Source organism: Vidua macroura, chromosome Z (genome assembly GCF_024509145.1).
Source record: "Vidua macroura isolate BioBank_ID:100142 chromosome Z, ASM2450914v1, whole genome shotgun sequence".
NCBI classification, from domain to species: Eukaryota; Metazoa; Chordata; class Aves; order Passeriformes; family Viduidae; genus Vidua; species Vidua macroura.
The window spans coordinates 8273075-8286013 of NC_071611.1; the positions used below are offsets into that span (position 1 = coordinate 8273075).

The window sequence follows — 12939 nt, forward strand, 5'->3', positions numbered from 1 at the left end:
CTGTAATTATACTATGAAAATTGCATTGACCATATATCCACTTGAATTTTGTGGTGTTTTTCTGTCTGAAATATAATTTTTGTTCTACATTTCACACTTTAAAGAAATGTGAAGTTGTGTTGTTCATTGTAGGCTCAGAATATCTGAGAGGCATCAAATAAAGTTGTTAGAAACCATCTCCTACCGAGCAGATGTGTCGTCGCACATCTGGCAGTAGAGGTTGGAACTTCTATTGAAAACTGTCACCAAGGAATGTTGGGAATGTTATTTGCCAAAACATAGTTTCAAGTGGAGATTTGGTCAAGGTTATGGATGAGAAATCCCTTGAGGGAGAATGCATCCACCTCAGAAAGTTTCTGAGACTAAAAAGAGTTTGAAGGTGGAAGACATAAGGAAAAGTGTCACATATGAACCTGTTTTGGCCTATTTTTAGACATAGGGCTAAATGTTCATTTGATCTAATGCAATGTGGCCAGTTGTATGCTTTCATTCTTTGTTAGCAATTTTGTTTCATAGATATAAACTGGAATAAGTTTTACTTTTTTTTCTAAATCTGCACATTAAGGGGTCTCCAGAATTTCCAGAAGCTATTAAACAAGAAACCATATTTAGCTCAGAAACATTTCAGCTGCAGGCAGCTAATAGATGTGAGAACGTACTGGAGACGTCATTATAAACTGCCTTTTATTTTTTAATATTCCTTTCAAAATAACTGGCACAGACCACTGAGGGAGTGAGAGTATTCTAGGACATGGATCCTTTGTCTGACATGGCCTGGCCTTTCATGTACCAGAGTGTACCTGGGCAGTGCCTCGGTAGTGATACTGCGTGGGTTTCAAGATGCAGCAATGCATCTTCTTTGTAGTCCATAGTACAAAAATCTGATTTTCTTTTATGACTGAAGAGCATCTTCAGACAAGTTTTAAGTTCTTCTGCAAAAAAGATCAACGTGTCAGAAACTGCATGTTGTGTACCACAGTGATAAGGTGCAAAATTTGATGGAGTAAGTGCTTTCAGAAAGAGAGCAGTTTATGTTGCATTCTAAGAATTCATGTCTTACATCGCATTCATTTCACTTTCTGATGAAAAAATTTCTGTGCATGTGCAGTTACCACCTCCCTTCATGTGAAAGAAGCTGCACTATTATCTAGTGATACTCTTTTTGTAGTGGTGAATCTGTTACTCTTCACGGTAGATAATTAATCTATTAACACTGATCACGACTGCTCATGCATGGGTTGAAGGAGAAAAGCATTCTAGCAAGAAGAAAAAGCATTTATTTGTATCCCTGGTGAAAGTACTACTTCTTTCCCCTAAACATGAGGACCCACCTCACAAACAACCTCAAAAATGATTGTCTAGGGAAACAAGAGTTGCAAAAGGGAGAAGTGATGTTTCCCTGCCCTTTTCATCTTTCTTATTGAGTAACAGAGTCTGGAATGTTATTAACTTCTTATCTGTCTGTCTCTTTTTTCTATTTTTTCACCCACCAAAATTGCTTTATGGCTATTTCATTGCTTCATTCCTTGTTCATCATCAAAAAAACCCTTCTGAATGTTCTGAATATTAAGTCTTTACTCAAAGTCAGGATATAAGACCCATGACCCTCAATATAAGGCAAAATATAGTAAGATAGCAGTTGTTACTTTGCAATGTGTATGTTTTCGTAGTTACCAAAGCAATGCAATTAGAATTAGCTGGTGTATAGTACAGTTCCTATACTCACCTCTTATACCATGCTGAGGGATTTACATCTGTATTTTCAGAAATGGATCTCCAGTTTCAGATGCTATGATTTTTTTCTCCTTTAAAAATACTGACCTTGGGAGCAGTGCCTTCAACATTATCTTTGCTTTTTTTTTTTTTTTTTTTTTTTAATTTTTTATTTTTAATATACAGATAAGCTCTTTCATTGAAAATCATGCTGTCATACAGTTATTTCCTTTCTGTGCTGAAACACTGTAGTTTCTTTCTGAACAGGGAGGGCTTTGAATGGGTGATTTTCGTGTTTTTAAATATGATACATTTAAAGCCTAGAAATTAAGTTGTAGCATCAAGTGAATTTGAAACCAGATACTGTTTTTCATATAATCAGGTTTGGTTTGGGAGGAACCTTAAATATCGTCTAATTCTGACCTCCCTGCTATTGACAGGGACATATTCTGTTAAAGTGGATGACTTGAAGCCCCATCCCACCTGACCCTGAACACTTCCAGGGAGAACGCGTCCACAACTGGGCAACCTTTTCCAGTATCTCATCACCCCTGTAGTAAAGAATTTATTCCTAATACATGGTCTAAACCTACACTCTTTCCATGTAGTGCATAATACAGAGAATAAAATCTTCAGCTTATTTATGGTAAGTTCTCAGTTACATGATAGATGGCAGTCTGATAAATCAAACTAGAAGGCACAAACTTACAGTTCTCAGAAGACAGTCCTCACTTGAATGTGGTGGTATATTATAAAATTCTGTGTTATAAAATGACATTGTGCTGAAAAATACAGAGACTCTCCTTTCTGGATAAATCCAAGGCTAATACAAGACACTAAACTAGGCACAGCAGGACTATGAAGACACTCAACGAAATTGACTGCTGACAGTTTCCATGTGAAATCATATAAAGCAGTGTCATGGGATAATCTCTGAATACCCAGCCATGTGTACTCATTGTTTCTCCAAGTGCATTCTTTAGTGGTGATAAAAGTCACAGAAATTACAGACTCTAAATTTACAGACTCTAAATTATCCTTAAGTGTAAGTCAGTATAAGACAAGATAGTATTAAGTTGAAAAATGTTTATTTAAAAATGGACTTTTCTATTGAAAATCTGTGTTCTGTAAAATGCTATTACATATGCTTGCCTTGTGTTGTGTGTGCACTTGCACACACACACCCAACACCTCTGCCATCTTCTTACCTGCAGACACAACAGCACAGATCCCCTGGTGCTTTCCCATCTGCACGCACACCTTTGCACACCTTTCCTGGGATACCCACACCTGTACATGCACACTTAATTCCTGGGTGCTGCATCACACACCCCTAGCTGGACACAGGCCTCTGCGCATCTCCCCCTTACTCACTGTACATACATGCAGCTACACATCTGTGTACACCAATCCCTTCACGCACTCACACAAATAATTCCACAGTCTCACCTACACACACACAGCTCTACATCCCTCCATCAACACATGAACCTCCACGCAGTGTTACAGACATGTACACACCTATACCTGCTTGCACACAGACAAATCTACAAATACCCACCCATCTATACTTCCTCCTACACATAAACACACTCTATCTCCCCAGCTGTGTGAATTCAAAAAAACCCCAACCAAAATACGTGTGAGCATCCCACAACACGTGTATGTGTATATGCACATGCAAAGACACACAAACATATACGAGTTCTGTGAGTTGGGCTTGGATTTAGACTGAAGCATAGGCTTTACATTTCATAAGCTGTTGAGAGGAGTGTGTTATGCTACAGATATGTCTGTATATCCCCACTGCCTTTAATATTTGATGCAGCTTTTACTTATAACCAGGTACTCAATAAATATTTGGTGGGAATTGAGGAAAAAAAATACATCTTCTGTCTTGATTTCGGGGAACAGCTTGAGCTCAAAATGAGAGCTACAATGTGTTCTTCACCAGTGTGAGGGGACAAGCCTGTGATTTCATGCCTACAAAACACAGCCTTAGGTGATGGCATACAGAAACACCTCAGGCAGCCCTGATGTCGATGGGTGGCAGAAGCCTTTCAGCTGCTTTCCCTGCCATCTACCCAAGTGAGTGATGCAGTGCTAGGCTGTGTGATTTTTATACTGGTCACTGTGTTGTGTTATCTCATAGGCATGTCTTTGATCACCCAATGAACTAAACTGCTGAATTGAAATGTCCTCTGTGCTGTAGACACTTTTCTGTGAAGGTTAGAGCAGAGAGCCATGCTTAAATCCTTTCTGATAAGAGTCTGTAACCAAGAGTGTTCATCATCATACATAAAGAGCCAGACAGAAGTTTTACAATCAACATTGGAAAAAAGAGAACAGGATACAGTGAAATTACCTAGCTGAGGGATTTCAGTAAAATTTTAATGGTTATCTTTAAATAACTTATTTTTTCTTACATTGCAGACAAATATAGTTCAACTTTCCAGAGGACTGTGCAATTTAAAAGATAAGTATTTATATCTTGAATACAAGTCCAAAAAACTTCCCTGCTCCTTCATGGGTGCAAATGAAAACTGGAAAGCAGTGATCCTTACCTTTTCTTGACTTCTTTGCAAGTTAAGCAGAGTAATAACTCCATATATTCTGAAGATCCTGAATGCTGTGGCTTCCTCCCCCCAGTTCTCTGTAGTGCAGCCACCTATTTTAGTGGAGAAAGAGGAATTAAATTGTTTCTTCAGTTCTTAGTGGTGTTTTATAGATGGTAGTTGCCTTTCAGAGGAGAGAAGCCCATAACTCACTGTAGGCTTTTCATTAAGAAAATTAAAAGAACATGGAAGACCTCAGAAATACCCAAGGTATGTTCATATAAGTTCAAATAAGTAATATGAAGGGTTGAAGGGAATTTTCAATTAAGAAAGCTGCATTTTTCTTCAAGCAAAGAAATGTTCTTTATAAAACAGATATAAGTCAAAAGGCAACCCTTCTTCAGTACTTTCTGCTCAGTTACGCATGACTTTTGCCAGTGACATAACTGCTTTCTTCAGGATTGCTTATGCTTTTAATTTTTGCTGGGATAGTTGGAAGTTATCAATATATAGTTAAATTCAGCATCTCTTTTTATGGTATGCAAAAATGGCCATTTTGTGTGCATTTGTTCTCTTTTACTGCTGTTTTTTTCTTACTGCTAGATTCTGAGTATCTTAATGATATAAAGACATAAACGGGAATGCAACTAAAAGTGTAAAAGTTTATTGGAAGAATTTAGGTCCCAGTTCTTCAAACAATTGCTTTTGTTAGCTTTGCATAGTGAACGGATATTCCAGGAGAAGGGCCTCATTATGGAGGGTACACTGGAAATTAAAACAAGCAATTTATAGTTAAAAAGAAGTAATTTAAATCCAGCTCTAAAATTTATTCTTCCTTTCAGTTCCTGGCCTGTTCTGTCACCAAAATGAGAAGAAAATTGCTTATGAATATGAGCTTTATTTCCAAAGCTAAAGTGTGACTGAATTTTTTATTGAAGTGTTTTGCTTTTCTTTCAAAAAATCATTTGCTTGGTCTCAAATTATGACGCTGATGATTTCCAAAGAAAGAAAAAAGAAGTGAGATTAGGAAAGAGTACTTGTTTTCTTTTCCACTCTAATTTGCTTGAAGCTAAATATATTTATTCAAAGGGATTTCCTTTTGAATTTTTGTGTTTGTCTTTTGGACACCTGATTATATACGGAATATCTAACTCAGGGACCAGGAAAAACTGTAGAACAGATATTGGGGAAAGACTCAATTCAAATGCAAAAAAAAAAAAAAAAAAAAAAAAAAATCACATTTCTGTGTTAAATTTTCCCTGTAAGTTTGTGTATTGTAAAACAGTTGAGATGCTCTTTAAAGGCATACAAATTGAAACAATTTAAACAATTTGAATGTTCAAATGGTTTACCATTGTTAGGAACTAATCTTGAGCAGGTTCTCATTTTAAATTTGTGAAATGATACCCTTTACAAACGTAAGTCCCAAGGAGAGTTTTATGTTTATTTTTCTAGACCTCAGCACTTCAGAACTCTGCAGAAAGAATTCAGCTGCTGTAGTAGGAATAATAGTCTTGTGTAGAAAGATCTTTTTTTCCATGACGTTCCTTATCTGTTACATCACCTGGGATTTAAGAAATCTGGTTCTGTAAGAAAAGCAAAAATCTTCTTTTCTTTCAGTGCTTCTTTATAGTGTGTTCAGTGGATTAATTGGTGATTCCATCTGGTGTGAAATTGTCTTCCGCATCCCCCAGTGTCACAGTTTTGCAGTGAGGCTCTTTGGCTGGAGAGATTATTGAGGACGGTCAGGTTATATGAATCTGGCATAAGCTTTGCTGAAGTCAGTAGTCAAGTGTCAATACAAACTATCCAAAATGTGGAATGCATCTCTGTATCTTATGCTTCCACCGAAGTTTGCTGACACAAACACACTTAATACAAAAGAGCCAGCTGGCATTGACAATGTATTAGATGCCTAAAAGGTGCACTGTGTCTTTTTATCTTACTATAGTCTTACAGGTAAAGTTAATAAGAGTTGTGTCAAGTGGTGTCATTCTTTGCTGTCTCCATCCTTCTTTCTTTTTCTCTTTTTTATGATAAGATGCCATTATAAGGGAAGGTTTTAAGAAAGAGTATTTACATCTGAACGTGATGTAACTGTATGATCTGCTGTGATACTGAGTTTTAGAAGGAGCATTTAATATTTGACAAAAGATCTGATGAATTTCTGTTGTGTGTGTTGAGCTGTCTATTGAGACTGGTGTAAGTCAGACCTTTAAATTCATCCCAAAATGAATAAGCAGGCAATGAAACTCAAGCTGCTTTGATCACATAGTCATCTTTGCTGAGTCATGAATGTGGTTGATGAGTTTCACTGGAATGTATCCTCAGCTACACAGAATTAAATAGTACATAATACAAATGAAACATAAGTTAATTTTAATTTAATTAAATTTAATTAATTTAATTTTAATTTTAAATTATTTTAAAATTCTTAATTTCAGAACTCAGGTAATTTTTTTTCCCTGTCAGAAAAGAAAAAGAAAATGTACCTTTGCTCTCTGTGGAGTTCGTGTGTGCTGTATAGCAAGACTTAACAAGGGCTTAATCAGAGAATCACAGATTCATTTAGGTTGGAAAAACCCTTTAAGGTCATCGAGTACAATTGCAAACCTAACCAATATAAATCCACCATGGTGTTCTATCTACTACATGTCTTTTAAATACCTCTATGGATGGCGACCCCGTGCAGCCTGTTCCAGTGCCTGTCAACCCTTTTAGTGAGGAAATTTTCTCTAATACCCAATCTAAACCTCCCCTGGTACAATTTAAGGCCCTATCCTCTCATCCTGTCACTTGTTACCTGGGAGGAGAGACCAGCTCCCTTCTGGCTACACCCTCCTTTCAGGCAGTTGTGGAGGGAGACCCAAAGTCACCCCTCAGTCTCCTTTTCTCCAGGCTAAACAATCCCAGCTCCTCAGGTGCTCTTCATAAGATTTGTGCTCCAGATCCTTCATGAGTTTGGTTGCTTTTCAGACACACTCCCACACATCTCAAATGAACAAGCACTACTTAGTAATTTTATGGACTATTTTCTCCTTCCAAGCAGTTGTTTTTCTACTGTCTTTCCTAGGTTTTGAGTAGCTGCACTTAGGCTAATATTTATGACCTCTGTGACATAGACTGTTTATAGTGTGTACTGGGTTGATGACTGAATTATAGACCTGAGTATCATCTGGATATTCCTCATACCAAGCAAAAATTCTCACTTTGGGCATATTTCCACACTCATTGATCACAGAAATGATAAACTGCTGTCATAAAGTGATACATTTGAGCAGCCTTCAGCTAGGAGGAATATATGAATGTGTTGACTCCCCTGTGTAATATAGACATTAAAACAAAATGTGCATATATATATATGTTGTTACAGGAGTTAGTTTTCTTACAAAAATTGTTGTTCCACTTGGGAAGTCCTTTAGGTGTACAGAAATATCCTGACACAGTTGCTTGCTGCAGGAATCAGATCAGAGTTCTACAGGTGGGAAAGTCAGTGCTTGACTGGAACAACCAGCAGGCTCTTACAATATATCAGTAAGAAGCTGAGATTAAAAATGTAAGAGGCCTATAACCACGGGTTTCTGTAGTGACTCTGACTTTACTAAAGTTGCCCGTGGTCATAGTGTGAGATCTGGAGCAGTATTGTCCAGTTTTTCAACAGCAAGCATAGTCATATTAATGTCAATAGCATCTAATAAAAATACACTAAAAATCCTCATGTTTCCCAAGGCTCTGTTCAAATGCATTTAAAACATTTGATTCTTTTCCTAGCGAATTTTTAAATACTTCTATTTGGTACTATTGTTAGTATGGTCATTAGATCAGATTACCAGTGTTTCCTGAATGGAGCTTCTGACATCTATTATGGCTAATTTGCTGCCCTTTACAATGGTCTCAAAAAAGACCTTATTTTCTTCCTTAAGTCCTTGTAATTTCTCTTCACAGCCCTATTTCTCCTCCCTGTCTCTTCAGGTTTGTCTTTAAGTCTTTCCTGATCCTCCTCTGCATCACATTCCAGATACATTGTTACATCATCTCATTTCAAGGTGCTGAATTTTAAGATTATAAAGTTTTAACCTTTATTTGTGTCCATTAAGAGTCTTTAAAAAATAGATTGATTATTCTCTTTACCTTAAAAGCTCTTAATATACTAGAGATACCCTATTTTTTCTGTCTTTATTGTCATGTCTCTGAAATATATTATATTAATGCTGTGGTGGTTTTCTTTCCCCCACAAGTATATTTTTTGATATATTTTTGTCCCTGTGCTTGAAAAAGTCTCATTTCACTTTGCCTAGTTATTCTGTATGTAAACCCTCTAGAAACACATGGTTAATGTATTCATTCCTTTGGCAATTGAATCTCCTTTTGGTCTTTACATCTTCCTTTCTCAGAGGATACTTGTGTAGTCTATCTGTTGTCTGCTATTAAATCCTAAATTCCTTAGGTTAAGACTGTAATGTGTCTTTCTTCTACAAACAGTCTTTTTACTGAAGGCTGTTTTCCCCTGTTCTTCACTTGCAATAACAAGATTTCTGTTGCAAACCATTAAAAAATTCTGGTGACAACTGAGGCAAGATACTGTCAGACGTGTGCCCAAGCAAGGCTTGGTTTAAAGACAGTCCTTCCTCTGTATGAGTGGCTTCTCAGGGGTAGTCTTCGTTACCAAGTTGAATAATGCAGAAGGGCTTGTAAATAAAGTGTTTAAGCTAAATAAAGGCCTCCAAGTATCAGTTCAAGAAGGCTGGTGTTTGCTTGAATAGTGTGTTAGACACGTCTCTCAAATGTCTATTATATCTTTGTGTTACTTCAAGAATTTGTGTGGTTTTTTCTTGTTTTTTTTTTTTTGTGGGTTTTTTTTGTTTGTCTTTTTTGTTTGTTTGTGTTTTTTTTTTTTTTTTTTTTTTTTTTTTTTTTTTTTTTTTTTTGGTGGGTGTTTTTTGTTTTTTTTTTGTTTTTTTTTTTTTTTACTGCTGCTCTGTCCTTGTAAACACAGTTGTTACAAATCAGGTCAATTCGGTCATTTGACACAGATTTGGCATAAAGATATTCTGGTCCTTTTTGATTTAATGCATCTCTGGACTACTTCTAATAGTGTTCTCGGATCTGAATAAATTGTTAATGAAGCATACTTTCACATGTCTTTCTGCAGCTGTAATAAGTTGTAGGAAGTATTTCTTTCCAGGGATAGACTTGCACATCTGATTCATTTGTGAGCAGTCAAAAGCAGAGAGCTGAAGAGCTGTGAGGACGGAAAGCTCACTCTCCTGCTTTCCCTGCCGAAGCTAGTGAAATTGCTGAAAGGTCTCTAATTATGCTTGTTTGCTTGGGTTTTTTTGGTCAGACTGTGAAGGTAAGCCTTGCTACCCTGGAATTATTTTAGAAGTTGATTCTGATATATAAAAGGCTCAGTGATAAACTGTTTTTCTGATAGATAGTTATTGATACGTTTAGATTCATATGCCCAAATCTTGTTTTTCTTTGTAAAAGTTCATTTGAACTGCTTACCTCTCCTCTGCTGTTCGTGCTTAGACATACCTGTGTATATTTTCCAAGCTGCATTGTTGATGATTATTTCTCTTATCCATCGCTGTTCTTGGAACTGTTCTGGCAGTTCTGCCCAAAATAAATCTGCTCCAAAAAGTAGCTAACAAAAACATGTCCAGACTCTTAGGATGCTGGCTCCTGTTACCAAGGGTTGAGGATGTTCTTGGCAGTGGTGGGGGTAGTAGGTGGAACACATATATATCACAGGCTGAAATAGGAGGGGGCAGTAGTGGTGCAAAATCACTCCTGGGGGGCCCATGCGTGGGCCACATGGAGCAGGACACCCCCAAAATACTGCAGCCCACAGCCAGACCAGAATAACCCATGATGAGGCAGGGGCACTGAGGAACAGAAGGGTAGAAATAGTAATGGGAAGCTGAAACAAGCTATTTAGTATCTAGCAGCAGAAATTCTAAGAGCAAAGAAGCAGACTAAATCTGTCATGTGCACCCCTTCAACCTCTTACACTGCTTTTTGCTTCACCAGATCCATGTGAATGGGTTGAACTTAATCTCTGGTGAAAGTCAGGTAAGTTGAGACTGGGGAAGTTTTTTCTTTATGTAAATGAAGTAGTTTACATTCTTTTTCTCAGAGTTCAAGTCAGTGATTGGAGATTTGTGTTGCATGGCAATAAATTAATTAAAGCACAGTTGCTCAGCTGCAGACAGTTTTGCCTGTAACAGAATTTTATTCTTAAAAAACCTACTGTTTTTTTCTCCAGTGTATGGGTAGAACAGTAATAGAGGTGTGGCTGTGTAGCACAATTTCTTTTTTATTCTAGCTGATGATTACATAAAACTTTCAAGCAGGGAAGTATAACTTCAACACTTTGTCTTAATATTAGATTACTGCAGCAATACTTCTTAAGTAACTCTCTTTTGGGAGGAGCTGATTTCCTTCTCTTCATTACCAATGTACCAGTGCCATGGTACATTGCAAAACATTTGCCAATTACAGTGGTGGTTTTGCATTGCAAATCAGGAAGAATCTTCTGCAGTAAGGTACAAGGATTTTACTTACAAGAAAGTAAGTGACTTTGATAGAAAAAAATACGTACTACTGCTAATGCAGTTTAGGTGAATCTAATCTGCTAGTGGTTTCATTTGTATTGTAGATCTGATTTTGAGTTGTATGGAGATGTACTGAAGTAAGTGTAAGGAGAAGAAAAACAGAAGGATAGTGAACTGTGCTTTACATTACTGTAATTTTCTTGTTTGTCTGCTCATCCTCCCAAACCAGCATGTTAGGTATGGTAAAATATAGGACCAAATCTTAATCATAGCACCATTAGCTGAGGCCTAAACTTAGTCTTTGAATCTTCCTTTTTTAGCCCACCCATAAACAGAGAAGTTGTTGCCAGCAGACATAAGGCAGAGCAGCATTCTTGGGTTGAACTGGAAAAGCAATCATTTCCTGGCAGAGAACAAACTTGGTCAAGTTATAAAGTGGTTTCACTTGAACAGAGCTCATGCTATCAACTTTTATTAGGGTACTGTTTATCTTGGGCCTTGTGGGAGTAAAGAGAAATGGAAATTTTAGGTAAATGCTTGTGCTGCATCTAAAGGTTTTGGCTTTATGAAGTATGGGACTGGGGAGAAATGTTTCGTTTAATTTTGAAATCTCTTTTCTTCAATTTCTTCAATTCAGAAACTGACTCTTGACAAAAAAATATGTTAAAAATATAGAAAATAAAGAAGATTAAATCCATTTCAGAAGTCCAGTGCTGCTTTGATAGATGGGCTTAAGAATTATGTGATGTATTTCTCTGAAAGTTAAGCTGCACACTTTTGGAAAGAGAAAGGGCCTGTGTACAGATTATATTACAACACTAAACCCCATGACCTATGTGCTCTACAGCAGTGCTTGCTCTGGCCTAGCTGAGGAAAACATTGGTGCTTGAGATTCACAGAATCTAACCCTTTTTCTTTAGCTTCTTCACTCCCAGGCCCAAAAGTCATTATACCCAGCCAAAGCTTTTTATCCTCAGATGTGCTGCATAGATCTGCACCAGGAGTGCTGAAATCAGCTAGTAAACTTAGCCAGACAGAGCTGTGACTTTTCAGAGAAGTGTTTGGCTGTCTCCAGATGACATGCCCCAGAGCACCAGTGCTATAAGCATGGAGCAGAGCCACCCAAGCTGGTCTTGCCCTGAATTAGCCCACATTCAGCACACGTTTAGATTTGGTGCTACAGTTAAGCTGATCTAATATTGCTGCTGCTAGAAGGGGCAATCACATTCCTCCTGACCCCAGCTGTTCTGCTCTGGTGCTGTTTTCAGAGCAGAATTTTTCTAGATTCTCATATGAAACAGGACCCTGTGGCTGGGGGTGACACACCCGTCACCTTCTCAGTCAAGAAAGATCTATCTGGGGAATATCCTGCTTGTGTCAGTCCACATCTGCAGGATGAAGTGTGAAGCATATTTCTGGCTTCTTATTTCCTTCTCATTCTGGTATTAATCATTCTGGTTCTTGGTGGTCATACTCTGTACTGTCTCAGGAACTCCTTTTTCACAGCCAATAAGTTGTAACGGGGATCAGCTGGAAGGGAAAGAATAGAAGTCCAAATTCTTTATGAGCTGTTGAACCCAAAGGGAAAAAGCAAGTTTCCTAGAACTATAAGGAACCTTTTGCATCACTGAACTCTTTTCTGCTGTTGAAGGCACTGTGCCATATAGTCCCTTCCTTAAACTTATCAAAGTTAGTATGAAAACCAGCTAGTATTTTCTTGCCTCTGCTACTCCCATTGGAAAGGCTGTCCTAGGTTTTGATTGCTTTAACAGGTAGGAGCCTTCACTTTTGAGCAGAAGTTTATCTACTTCTCATTTTATCTATTTATTTTTGTGCAAGAAGTTATTTTTCATCCTGTGCTTACTTTCCTTGAACTTTCCATGAAGACCAGACATAAGTTCTCTTTGGTTTTGTTTTGCTGTGGGAAACAAGCAAATCTGGTTTTCATGTATTCAGTAAGTTCTGTCTCTCAATTCCTTTTTCTGCATTATTCTGTTTTCTGTTTCATTCTTTATGTATGCAACATGAATTCAAGGATTTCTACTGAACTTCTAGTTGTTCTGCAGTGCTGCAGTGTCTCACCTGATATGTTCAAGAATTTTATTTTTCTGTTT

At 37.4% G+C, this 12939-nt stretch overlaps 1 protein-coding gene across 2 annotated transcripts in view; it reads left to right on the forward strand.

Annotated features, from left to right (window-relative positions):
- Nucleotides 1-12939, forward strand: part of ROR2 (receptor tyrosine kinase like orphan receptor 2) — a 140388-nt gene that overhangs the window by 42584 nt on the left and 84865 nt on the right. Inside the window, exon 1 of one of the 2 annotated variants that reach the window (XM_054004366.1) lies at nt 10305-10343. The exons of the other annotated variant lie outside the window; for it this stretch is intronic. The gene's annotated coding sequence lies outside the window, so the exon portion shown is untranslated. Of the gene's footprint in view, nt 1-10304; nt 10344-12939 lie in introns of those variants that run through there. 2 annotated transcript variants of the gene reach the window in all.